The sequence below is a fragment of the Solanum dulcamara genome, chromosome 3, assembly GCF_947179165.1.
Source record: "Solanum dulcamara chromosome 3, daSolDulc1.2, whole genome shotgun sequence".
Classification (NCBI taxonomy): Eukaryota; Viridiplantae; Streptophyta; class Magnoliopsida; order Solanales; family Solanaceae; genus Solanum; species Solanum dulcamara.
In genome coordinates, this window is record NC_077239.1 from 69,909,794 (window position 1) to 69,923,835 (window position 14,042).

The window sequence follows — 14,042 nt, forward strand, 5'->3', positions numbered from 1 at the left end:
TACGAGTATGTAAAATGGCCGAATACAACGAACATCAAGGAAGAATTAATCAACTCGGAAGCTCAACTCAAGAGGAATAACAACTCAATCAAACGTCCTAAGTCTAAACAAGAATATGATTTAGACGGGACCAATCACATACAATTCAACTCAATCTGACTCAGAGTACGATCAAGACCTATTTGGGAGTTTCTCTTAACCGACAACCATCACTTATGAGCCAGTGAAAGTACAACAAACCGATGTTGTTGCCGCGTCCGTTCATACCTTGCCAGGGTATGAACGAATCAACCAATCATGGATCCAATCCAACCAAGTCCTATAATATCAGGACAAACATTTTGGGGAAAAATCTGACTTTAACGGTTCAATCCCCTCCTACGTTTGGCAACGTAGTTATTGGGTTAGAGTATGGACTTTACTCTTGCCCAATTCGGTGCTCGATACTCCTCCCAAGACTCAATGCTCATAAAACTCCATCCAATCAACTCAATCAAATCATATCAACAAGTCTCATTACAACCTTGTCAACTCATCAACTCTATCATGATCAAATCTTTTCCAATCATACTATCCGGTCAATCTCATTCATATCTTTCAAAAGAAATTTGAATGCACATTTATAGCAACATGTAAGCACAACCAATCATTTCCTCTATCCATTTACTCAATCTTTGAAACTCATCACAACTCCAAGGCTTCAAGTCAACAATTTAAGATAAGCAATATTTTAAAGAAAATAGCATCCTTCATCATAATCCACATAATTAAGAAGATCAATAAAACATATTTAACAACTCGTCTTAATCGACTCATACTCACATAAAGGCTCAATTTAGGAACTTCTTGGATCCACAACATCAACACATATAGAATCAAATACATAGGGGACAAAGTTCATACAAGCATAAACCATACCAAGAAACTCCATTTTTATGGACATCTAACCTCAAAGCAAGAGTAGGGCACATGGGTGGACTCACCCCATGTTTTAGATGGCCTTACATACCTTAGCGAAGACTTGGAGAAAACCTTGATGTTGGGTCTTCAATGGAGGACTCAAATCTTGAAGCTCTTAGGACAAATCCTTGTTGAGAATGGAGAAGAAGAAGGAGATGAAGAAGAGAGAGAGAGGAACTTCTAGGGCTTTTAGAGAGAGAGAGGGCTAGAAATTTTGATCCAAAAATGACCAATGTCAATACATATATAACTTGGGTAAGTTCCCAAATTACCCCTCCTCAAAAGTTCTGAAAATAGGCTAAAAACGCACCTGGCGCGATAGTGGCGCATCGCGCAATTGCAGCGCCAAGATGATTATGCCTAAAACCTGCACACCTCGTAGTGGCGCGCCGCGCCAAGGACCAAAATACTGAGGCATTTTTCTGGCGCGATAGTGGCGCGTCGCGCCCTTATAGCGCCAAGGCCAAAGTTTCTAGGTTCTGGAAATTTGGCCTGAAAAACCCTGCACAACTTTTAGTGGCACGTCGCGCCAAGGACCAAACTACTGAGGCATGTTTCTGGCGCGATAGTGGCGCGTCGCGCCTTTACAGCGCCAAGGCCATTTCCCCAGCAGTTGCAACCCAGGCCAAAAATGAAATTCCTTCCGCGCTAGTTCGTCTTAGGAGCGTCATATCTTTCGACTCTGAACTCCAAAATTCACATTCTTGGTGGCATTGGAAAGAAAACTCGACGACCTTTGATTTAATAGATAGTGGGCTACCCAGATCATCATCTATCAAAAGATAGGGTCGTTAGAAGTCAACCCCTCAAACGAACTCCTCCTCGAACTTAGTCACGACGAATCCTTGGGTTAAATTTGGTCCTAAGGGTCCTTCATGACCCCACATCACCTCTAATGATGCAACATTTCTCAACAACTCGTCTTACTCATGCGAAGGCTCCACAATACTCGAGTCTGACCCTACCCGAACATAAGAAGAGTCTGAATCTTAGGGAAAAATTTTGGGGGGTGTTACATTATCTCCTCCTTGGGATCATTAGTCCTCGAATGACGAGAAATCAAGAATAGATTCGGGGTGCAAATCACAATCAAAACTCAGTCATTCAATTAATCAAATTCTCCGTCAATTATTAATCAAGACTCAAAATGCACAAATGAATTCAATGTCAAGGAAAGGGGCATTACCTTCGACATCCTCCTCGGTAGGCACAAATAGATATGGATATTTAGATTTCATGGCTTCCTCCGCTTCCCATGTGCCTTCCTCAACAAATTGATTCCTCCACAGGACTTTGACTGAGGCGACTTCTTTGTTCCTCAATTTGCAAATTTAGCGATCACGAATTTGGACCGGAACTTCTTCATAGGATAAGCTATCCTTAATTCCAACGCTATCAATAGGGACTACCAATGGGGGATCACCCAAGCACTTTTTCAACATCGAAACATGGAACACCAGATGAATAGAAACTAGCTCTGAGGGTAACTCCAACTCATAAGCAATACTCCCAATCCGCCTCAAAATTTGGTATAGACCAATATATCGAGGACTAAGTTTCCCCTTCTTTCCAAACCTCATGACACTCTTTATGGGTGACACTTTCAAATACACCCAATCACCCATCTCAAACTCTAAGTCTCTCCTCCTTATATCGGTGTAAGATTTTTGGCGGCTTTGGGCTGTCTTTAGCCTCTCTCGAATAACTCGCACCTTCTCCATGGCTTGATGAACAAGGTCAGGACCAATCAACTTGGCTTCACCAACTTCAAACCACCCAATGGGAGATCTACACCTCCTCCCATATAAAGCTTCATAAGGAGCCATTTGAATGCTTGTATGATAGCTATTGTTGTATGCAAACTCTATGAGAGGTAAGTGATCATCCCAATTTCCCTTAAAGTCAAGCACACATGCCCTCAACATATCTTCCAATGTCAAGATAGTAGAGGATGCTCATATCATAGTCCTTGAGTAGCTCAAGCCATCTGTTTTGCCTCAGGTTGAGTTCCTTCTGGCTAAAGATGTATTGCAAGCTCTTGTGATCGGTGAATACATCAATATGCACTCCATACAGGTAGTGGCGCCAGATTTTAAGCGCAAACACCACAACTGCCAGCTCAAGGTCATGAGTTGGGTAATTCCTCTCACGAACCTTAAGCTGTCTTGAAGCATAGGTTATCACCTTCCCCCTTTGCATCAACACACAACCCAAACCAATTCTGGATGCATCACAATAGATCATAAAACCCTCTGTTCCATCGGGCAAAGTTAGAACAGGAGCAGTGGTTAGCTTGGTCTTCAATTTCTGGAAACTCTCCTCACAAGCATTGGACCATTGGAACTTAACCTTCTTTTGGGTAAACTTAGTCAATAGTGATGATATGGATGAGAATCCCTCTACAAACCTCCGATAATAGCCAGCCAAACCCAAAAAGCTTCTTATCTTTGTCGGGGATGTGGGTCTGGGCCAATTCTTCACAGTTTCAATCTTCTGGGCGTCAACTTGAATACCATCTCCAGACACAATGTGGCTTAAGAAGGCCACTGATGCAAGCCAAAATTCATATTTAGAGAACTTTGCATACAATACCTGGTCCCTCAAAGTTTGTAAAACGACTCTAAGATGATAGGCGTGCTCTTTTTCATTCTTGGAGTAGACCAGAATATCATCTATGAATACAATCACAAACATATCAAGATATGGTTTAAACACTCGGTTCATGAGATCCATAAAAGCCGTGGGGGCATTTGTCAATCCAAAGGACATGACCAAAAATTCAAAGTGGCCATAACAAGTCCGGAAAGCAGTCTTCGGAATATCACATTCTCTCACCTTCAACTGGTGGTAACCGGATCTCAAGTCTATCTTTGAGAAACATGTGTCACCCTGAAGCTGATCAAATAAATTATCTATTCTGGGGAGAGGGTATTTGTTCTTTACAGTGACCTTATTCAGCTATCTGTAGTCAATACACATTCTAAGGGACCCATCTTTCTTTCGAACAAATAGGACCAGAGCTCCCCATGGTGAGACACTCAGCCTAATAAATCCCTTATCTAATAAGTCCTTCAACTGCTCCTTCAACTCTCTCAACTCAGCTGGGGCCATTCTATATGGAGGAATTGAGATAGGCTGGGTATCAGAAAGAACATCAATCCCAAAGTCAATCTCCCTATCAAGAGGGACTCCAGACAGATCTTCAGGAAAGACATTTGGAAACTCGTTGACAATCGGAACCGACTTAAGGGATGGAGACTCAATACTATCATCTTTCACTCGAACAATGTGATAAACACACCCTTTTGAGATTAGCTTCCTGGCCCTAAAGTATGAAATAAACTTACCCTTAGGCATAACAGGACTACCTTTCCACTCTATGACAGCTTCGTTCAGGAATTTGAACTTGACAATCTGAGTTCTACAATTTATAGAGGCATAACAGACATAAAGCCAGTCCATGCCAAGGATCACGTCGAAATCAACCATGTCTAACTCAACCAAGTTAGCCAAGGTATCCCTATGATGAATTGACACAGTGCAATCTCTATAGACTCTCTCAGCTAAGATAGAATCACCGACAGAAGAAGCTATACTAAAAGGCTCAAGAAGATATTCGGGGAATTTTATTGAATTTACTAGCCACGTAAGGAGTCACAAAAGATAGGGTGGCACCCGGATCCATCAACACATAACAATCAAGAGAAGAGACTCGAATCATACCCGTCACGATGTTTGGAGAGTTCTCTTGATCTTGGCGACTACCCATAGCATATAAACGGTTGGTACCTCCGTCGGTGCCTGAAGTAGTGCCCCTCTGATTAGCTCTAGTCGGTGGTGCGGTGGTAGAATTCTGGGCCTTGATCTCCCATGCTGGACACTCTCTCTGAAAGTGGTCTCTTTGGCCACACTTATAGCAACCAGCCCTTCCCGCTCTGTACTCTCCCAAGTGGAACTTACCACACTTGACTCATGGTGGCTTTCCTTACGAGCCTTGACCTACGCTAGATTAGGATTGTGAACCCTGGGACCTGAAATCCTGGCGACTCTGTCCTTGCCGATTATACCTGTTCTGCGGCATAGGTGCACTGGCGGTGGATGAGGCATAGTTGGGAGGCCTCTTCTAGAAGAAGGACTTGTTGCCCTTGCTTTGCCTCTGTTCACTCTCATGGCCCGCGGATTTTGCCTTCTTACTCAGATGCTCTTCTCTGTCTTTTATTTTCTCATCCTCCACTTGTTAAGCATACACCATTAATCTCGAAATATCCATGTCTGAGATCAACAATGCTACTTTGCATTTCTTCTTCTCATGCCTCCCTAATCCGGAGACGAACTTCCTCATCTTTGGCCTCACATCTGGGATCATTTCTGGAGCATACCTGGATAACTGGGTGAACTTCAGGTTGTACTCCTTAACAGTCATGCCTTCTTGTTTCAGATTTACAAATTCCTCCACTTTCGCTTCCCTCAATTCTTGAGGAAAGAAGTGGTCAAGGAAGGCTCCCTCAAATTCATCCCATCTAGTAGGTTCAGCATCCCCACCCCTACCCTGTTCCCATTGGTTATACCAAATGTTCGCCACATCTTTGAGTTGATAGGACACCAACTCGACCCCCTCAATCTCCGTAGCATGCATAGCTTTCAGAATTTTCCACATCTTATCAATAAAGTTTTGGGGGTCTTTATCAACCTTACAACCCGTGAATGCAGGAGGATTCATCTTCAGAAAGTCTCTAATTCTGGTGGCAGCAGATGGCTCTTGGGAACTAGAGCAGAGAGTCAGCGAACTCTGGTTACCATTTCGGGCAGCCATTAATTGCGTGAGCATTACAATTGCTCCTCTAAATTCTGCCTCTGACGTGGGTGCAGGCGGAGTAGCAGGCACTTGAGGTGTCTCCGCATACCTCGCAGGTCGGCCTCTAGCCCTTGCTGGATATACCCCTGACTGTGGCATCCCTGCATTATCAACATTCCTTTGGCTAGCGGTACGTTTAGGAGGCATTATCTATAATATATAAACGCACGAATTAGAAGGGAAGTTTCATAGAGTTTAACTCCATCGCACGAATTCAGAGTATGAAAGAAGTGAAACAATTCCTAATGTCATATAGCCTCCTGCTTATAAGTGTGGTGCACAACACACCCATAAGCAAGACTCTACTAGACACGGCTTCATAGACTCTCTAGGACACTTGAACTTTGTGCTCTGATACCATGTTTATCACGCCCCGGGAGGGTTCCCTAGGCGTGGCCGGCACTCGAAGGCCATTTCTGACCTCCGAGCGAACCACCTGGTCCAGTCACACATTCAATCAATCATATTCTCTTAGCGGAAAACTCAATTAAAGAAATACTGTTCATATATGGGGGCTGAAGGCCAAACATTTATAACCCAACAAGACAATAAAATAAGACTCCTCAAAATAACAGTACGACCTCCCCACACTCCAGTCTATAAAGCCTCTATCAAAGTCTAAGAGGTGCCAATGACAAGTCCATGGATACCAATAATCAAAATAAAGGAAATGTCAACAAAACTGTACATGAAGGCTCAACATCCTTCGGAAACTTGGAGGACTCACCAACTAGCTGAGGGTGTATGTGGATCTTCAACGGAGCACCGGTTGATGATCTCTAGTACTTGTCTCTGCATCATGAAATGATGCAGGCCAAATGGCATTAGTACATGGAATGTACGAGTATGTAAAATGGCTGAATACAACGAACATCAAGAAAGAATTAATCAACTTGGAAGCTCAACTCAAGAGGAATAACAACTCAATCAAATGTCCTAACTCTAAACAAGAATATGATTTAGATGGGACCAATCACATACAATTCAACTCAATCTGACTCAGAGTACTATCAAGACCTATTTGGGAGTTTCTCTTAACCGACAACCATCACTTATGAGCCAGTAAAAGTACAATAAACTGACGTTGTTGCCGCGTCCGTTCATACCTTTCCAGGGTATGAACGAATCAACCAATCATGGATCCAATCCAACCAAGTCCTATAATGTCAGGACAAACATTTTGGGGAAACATCCGACTTTAACAGTTCAATCTCCTCCTATGTTTGGCGACGTAGTTATTGGGTTCGAGTATGGACTTTACTCTTGCCCAATTCGGTGCTCGATACTCCTCCCAAGGCTCAATGCTCATAAAACTCCATCCAATCAACTCAATCAAATCATATCGACAAGTCTCATTACAACCTTGTCAACTCATCAACTCTATCATGATCAAATCTTTTCCAATCATACTATCCGGTCAATCTCAGTCATATCTTTCAAAAGAAATTTGAATGCACATTTATAGCAACGTGTAAGCACAACCAATCATTTCCTCTATCCATTTACTCAATCTTGGAAACTCATCACAACTCCAAGGCTTCAAGTCAACATTTTTAAGAAAATAGCATCCTTCATCATAATCCACATAATTAAGAAGATCAATAAAACATATTTAACAACTCGTCTTCATCAACTCATACTCACATAAAGGCTCAATTTAGAAACTTCTTGGCTCCACAACATCAACATATATAGAATCAAATACATAGGGGACAAAGTTCATACAAGCATAAACCATACCAAGAAACTCCATTTTTATGGACATCTAACCTCTAATGCTGCAACATTTCTCAACAACTCATCTTACTCATGCGAAGGCTCCACAATACTCGAGTTCGACCCTACCCGAACATAAGAAGGGTCCGAATCTTAAGGAAAAATTTTGGGGGGTGTTACAATCCTGTTCCATATCATGGCTTTCTCCTGGAAGGAGTAGATTGCTTCCAGGAGGGTGGATTTATTGGAAAAACTCTCACTGATAAGCCCATTAAAGCCCTTGTGGTACACCATATGGGCTCTAAATTAAAATGCTTATTCTTGAGAATGGCCTCCTATTACCCAAGATAACTAGGATGGGGCAATGGCCAGAATTGGTATGAGTGAGTTGAGTGATGGAGGCATCAGGGTAGGCTAATAACCAGGAGTCATTGGCAAATCATTTATCTAACCTCTCAAAGATAAGGTTCTTTTTGTTGTTGTACCTTTTATTGGTCCAGGTATATTTTCTACCTTTAAAGCCTAAGTCTACCATGCTACACTAATTGAGGTAATTCCAAAGAAGGTTGGCACAATTAGTGTTAACGCTCCTACCTCCTAACTTGTCCTTTTCGTGCAGGACGTCACTGAAGTCACTGCTTATAAACTAGTTGCCCTTGAAGTTCTGGGAGATTTGGGTAAGGTTTTCCGATAGGGCTAAGCATCTATTGAGGCTATTACTAGCATAAATTGTATAAAGGAGCCAAGGAAAGGGATCTTTACTAACCTTAACAAGAATATGGATGCCTGTCACGACCCAACCCCGTAGGCTGCAACTGGGGTCCGACCTGGACCCCCCGTACATATATCTATTAGCTGAGGTCACATTGAATCGTAAATAAGACAATATCATGTAACAGAGCCCCACTGGGCGATAACATTTTCATAAACTATAGCCCTTTTCATTTGTATCACAACATGACAGGGCACGCAAGCCGACAAAGCTGCCATAACATACACAACCCACATATACATGTCTGCAGACCTCTAAACATATAAATAACAAGATATGGCGGGATAGGGCCTCTGCCGTACCCCTAAATGGACAAAATAATTTTTATACATCAGTGGACAATATCAAAAACTAGGCCCCGATACAATGGAGCCTCTTCCAGCTGAGCTGCATGGAATCCTAAGCTGAAGGACTCCCAAAACCTGTATCTGTACCTGCGGGCATGAACACAGCCCCCCGGGAAAGGGGGTCAGTACGACATATGTACTGAGTATGTAAAATATAACATAATACACTGGAGGTATATTCAAAATAGAGAAGCAGGGGAACAAATTATTAAATCGAAGTCATGTACCTGTACTCTGTGAATCATAAAAGCATGCATGCTCAATTTATACAATATAGCCGGCCCTTTCAGGGGTTCGGTGAATCACATCTGTAGGACCATCATAGGCCCGGCGCCATCACCACCTTATTACAACACATCATCATATATCTATACACGTATCCTGGCCCTCTATTGAGGGACTCGAGGAATAATGCAGTGAACTGTGCACGAGAACATATCCTGGCCCGGGACTCAGGGAAAGAAGTGTTACGATATACACGAGTAGAGTAGTGAGTAACTATATGCAATTTAAATCATTATTAGAGACTTGACCGTATAAGAAGATTAAAATTTTGTGGGAGGACTCGAGTAGTAGTGTAGTCATCTCGAGTGGCTTCTAAATGCCATTATGGCCAATATCAATTATAATCTCGGGGCTCCTAGACATGTACTAAAGTAAATCCAAATCGCTCATGGAACCAGAAACATTTGTTAACATATAGTCTGTAAGACTTGGAGTCTGTACATTTGTTTTCTCTTTAGCATAGAGAAGTTTTCAGGGAAATAGCTCAATTATTATAAAAGTCCGATAGTCAAACGTAAATAAGAGATGCTAACAATGGAGTTATCTCGGAACTCATATCATGTTTAACCTACAACTAAGACATGCCAAAAGAAGAAAGAGAATAAGCTTTATGTAGTCTATACTTTCTTTCAAGGGCTCTGCATACACATATTTCGTACCCGGCCCATCATGGGGATCGGTGAATCATTATGGCATCATAATCTCATTTTTGTACCAAGTACGTATCAAGAAAAATGAGAGATAGCTTTCCACACACTATTTTTTAACACGTAGAAGCCTTACCAGGCAATACTCAATCCTTACAGAAATTCCAAAACTAAGCAGTGGATAGGGGTTATGAGGCGTACTTGGAGTTTTGGGAATGGAATTATCCCCACATTCCACACACAATTCACTTAAGGCTAAAACTTGCCAAAAGGAAAGAAAGATAGCTGTACGAGCTTATACCAAAACATGCCAAGAGAAAGCTTTACATACCTTGTCTGAATTATTCCTTATCCTGCTTGCTTCGCCGTCCTTTGAACCTATTCAACATGAAAGTAATATAAATATCAACCCCTCTTAACTTTCCAGCATCTTAGGTTACACCTTAGTATCAATGGAATCTATTTCCTTAGTCGTTTCCCCGACTAGTTTTGTTATTCGCTAAGGCATCGACGAAAATTGGGCAGCACCTCCCCTGTAATATGCCCTATACAAATTTCCAATCAGGTACCTAAGACCTACAGCCAACCAACAACAACAACCTGCAGAAATTCATACCAACAATATACAACATAAACTCCAAACGACTTATTCAAAAATACGATATCAAAATAGGGCGTCTAGCCTTTATTTTGTGACGCCTTTAATTAAACATAACGACGGGTCATGTGGCTTCTACCAGAAGCACCCTAACCCACATTAGGACATATTTAGGCCCTGCAACAACAAGCCACACCCCTGCAGCAGCAACTCACAAGAATGACACTTTATTTCGATGACAATTCACTTCTAGCGACTCCAATTTAGTTTATTTCGAACGTCGAGCATTTCTACGACATTCTTAAACTTCCAGCAGAATACAAGAGGTGTAATACACCATATAACAATACCATAAACTCCAATTTAAAAGGAAAGGCCTTACCTTACGTTAAACTTGTCAAACTCGCCAAAATAATCCAAAATGTGAAATCTGGACAGCTTACTGTTTTACCTTGTCGCTTCATTTCGAAGGGGTAATGGAGGGAAACAGGATTTACATCCTTCATGAAAGTTATATACATGTGTCTTAGGGTCGCAAAAAAATTCAAATCATCCCTACATCAATTTTGTACAAAAAGATATGACCAAAATACTTACAGCTGTCCGCGTAGAATTTCCAAATCCAAATCTGAGCAGTACCTCCTCTACGCTTCATCACCATTTTTCGAGATAATACATGTTAAAATGGATTTTGAAGTATGAATGAAATTTATAGATCCACGAAATACCTTTCCAAAACATATTAAATCACTTGAAACAAATCTGTACACAAGAAGTTATACCAATATTACTAACCACTGTCTCTTCCAAAAACGGGTTTGTTAACTAGCGTTTTCTCTTATTTTTCTTCCAAATTCCAATTGCAAAGCTGGAGTTTTACTTCCATGAAGGTCTTAAAATACATATATACGTATCCACGTACTTAAGCTACACCGTATATAATTAATTCACGGAAGAAAATTGGAAAACTAACCTTTAAACTTCAAGAACCATGGCTGCCTCTCTATTTCTCTCCCTCACGTTTTTTTTCTCTATGTTGGCTGATGTTTTGATGGATAACTGAAGTATATGATATATATCAACATATATATGTGGCTTTAGGGTATGACACGTGTCAACCCCAAGAGGTGACACGTGTCCAGCCCCTATTGGGCCACCGTATCATGCTGCCAACTATGGGCTGCCACGTGGCAGTGGGGTCCACCCCCCCAAGCAGGTGGGTTACCTACTTGACCCCAGGCAGGTGGGTCACCTTCTTTCTTGAGGTGCTTCTACGTATCGCTTCTTCATTGGCTACCACGTGTCGTCTTTTTTTCCTTCCTCGTGGGCTCGTAATCTTGTCTTATTTTATGTACCTATGTAATCCGTGCTACGTAAGTTTGATATATGCTTAAGTAGCTCAAGTGCATATGACTTTTAACTTAGTAGCTTACATAGGTAAATCGAGTCCTACGACTCATTACTTGGCCTCCAATTCCTTCCGGACTCTTATGATTTCATCTCCAACCTTCTCTAGTATGGGGTATCACATTCTCCCTTCCTTAGAGTCGTTTGATAGTGTCGTAACTTAAGTGGCTCACATGCTAGCTTCTAAGTAACTTAAGGGACATTCCGAGTTCAAAGATGTGGGGTGTAACATCCTTCCCCCCTTTAGAACATTCGTCCCCGAATGTTAAATGCAACCTTCTGTAAGACTTTATATAAATTATAGAGGGGTTCCTTTCCTTTATGCTATCACATGCATTCCCATCTATATTATTAACATACGAGTTCTCAAGAGTTGGAGTTACCTATAGACATCGGTTATAGGTGCAAATACTTGTATTCCATATTCTCTTCAGTTCCCCGATCATCCTCTTTCTGGTTTTGGTTTTTCTACCGTAACTTGACGGAAGATACGTCTTTAGTCTACAATCTTCCAGTTTGCCGATCCAGGATGGTGGTAGGATTTTCCTCATAGGATTCCATCTACTGGACCTCATTTATGGAATATACCATGGGTGACTCGTCAGTATCTAATGAACTGGGCGTATAGTTTCCAACTGAGGTGGTAAGCTTAACTTACCAGCCACGTTGCCCACCTTATGAGTAACTTGATACCGTCTAATATATTCTGGGTCAAGTTCCTTTTCTAGGTGACCCTATGATGAACATCCAATCATCAACTTGAACTCTGTATGTCGACGTCGATTATCTGTATGTCATTTCTGACGACTCTGGACTTTTAGTCTATAGCTTGCTTAATCATATCGAGGCCATTAGAATACTAGTGTAGTAATTATTATTGTAGGCAACTTGATAAGTGATGGATAATTATTCCGGCTTCCTTCGAAGTTAATCTCCTGGCTTGTGACATATCTTCTAGCGTCTAATAGTGTGCTTAGTCTGTTTAGTAGCTCGAGGGAGAAATGCGGTACTAAGACCTGTCTATGCTCCTGACCTCTTCTTGGACTGATCTCAAGGCGTTAATTATAATTGAAGTCCTTTTATCTGGATATTAGAGGAGGAAACCTCACAGAACCTTACCATTCTCCATGTTCTATAACTCCCTCTAATTTCAGCAGCATAGGTGCTCTTGATTGGAAGCAAATGGGCTGATTCCTTAGCCTAATCACAACAACTCCTATAGCACCCTACTCTTACCAAGTATAAAATGGGTGCGTAATGACGTGGATAATTTGGGAACCGTTAGCCTCGTATAGTCTTTCTCGACTCTTTTCAGAACTTTAACTGGCATTCAATCTTTTGGGTCCTTCTTCCCCTCTTTTTCCAATCCTTAGGGTTGGCTACCGAATAATGTTGCAGTCCCCCCATATAACGGCGCTCATAGTCATTCTGTGCTTTGTCTAACATGATTTGGTGTAATTCTAAAAGAGTTTTGGCATAGAAACTCGCTATCCTGTAGTAAACAACTAGTTCAGTCAGTTTTACTTAAACCTTTTCACAATTTCCCTTACCCCCGCTTATAATCCTCTATACACATTATCTTGTGTTATTCTTTACCTTTACAAGAATACAAAAGGGTACAAGAAGCATCCTAGCGTTACCTCGCCAGTCCTCATATCTTGCCCTGCCTTTCCTCCCTTTCTACACTCGAGGTCGGGGTAGATCTTTGGTCCAATCGTGGCTATGTCTTACTTCACCCATAGTACTAATTCCATCTCGGTAGTTTGGCTTAACTTATATTTGCACCTCTCGGTAGTTAGTTGCAGCTTGGGCTCCTTTGTTTGGGATAATAGCTGTGGGAACTCCGTAAGGTCCTACCATGTTTTTTTTACTCTATAATTTTACACCTTATCGGCGGATTAGGTAACCTTTGATCGAAGGAGTAGGGACTAATATCGTTATTCCACAAGTAACATTCCCTCCAGAGTCATCTGGCGCTAGAGTGCAAAATGAGTTTTGTAGTCCTGGTCATATTGTGGGATTTTCGACCTTGGGCACTGCTTCCTGTCATTTGTAAATTACATCCGCTAGTACCCTTACCTTTGGCGTTTGCTTTTTCGCCCTCAGAGTTGGATACTAAGTGGTGTCAAAATTCCCTCGCCCACTGGCCTATATAGCCATTCTGCGGTTTTCCTCTCATTAACTAGTTCTATGTTGAAGAGCTGTGGCACTCAAGTGTGTCGTCAGTTAGCAAATAGCTAATCCTTCTTATTTTTCTTAAGACCTTGTTACGATTTTCTTTACCATATCTTATAATACTCCGGGTACATAATCTCATCTCGTTTCTCCGTTACTAGTCAGATGCTTCTGTCTCGCGTGATCATACCAGCACTAACGTATTAAGTTCCATCAGAATTTTGAAGTTAAGCCTGCTGGGGAGAGAGTAATATTGGGATGGGTGACCTCTTTAGGAAGT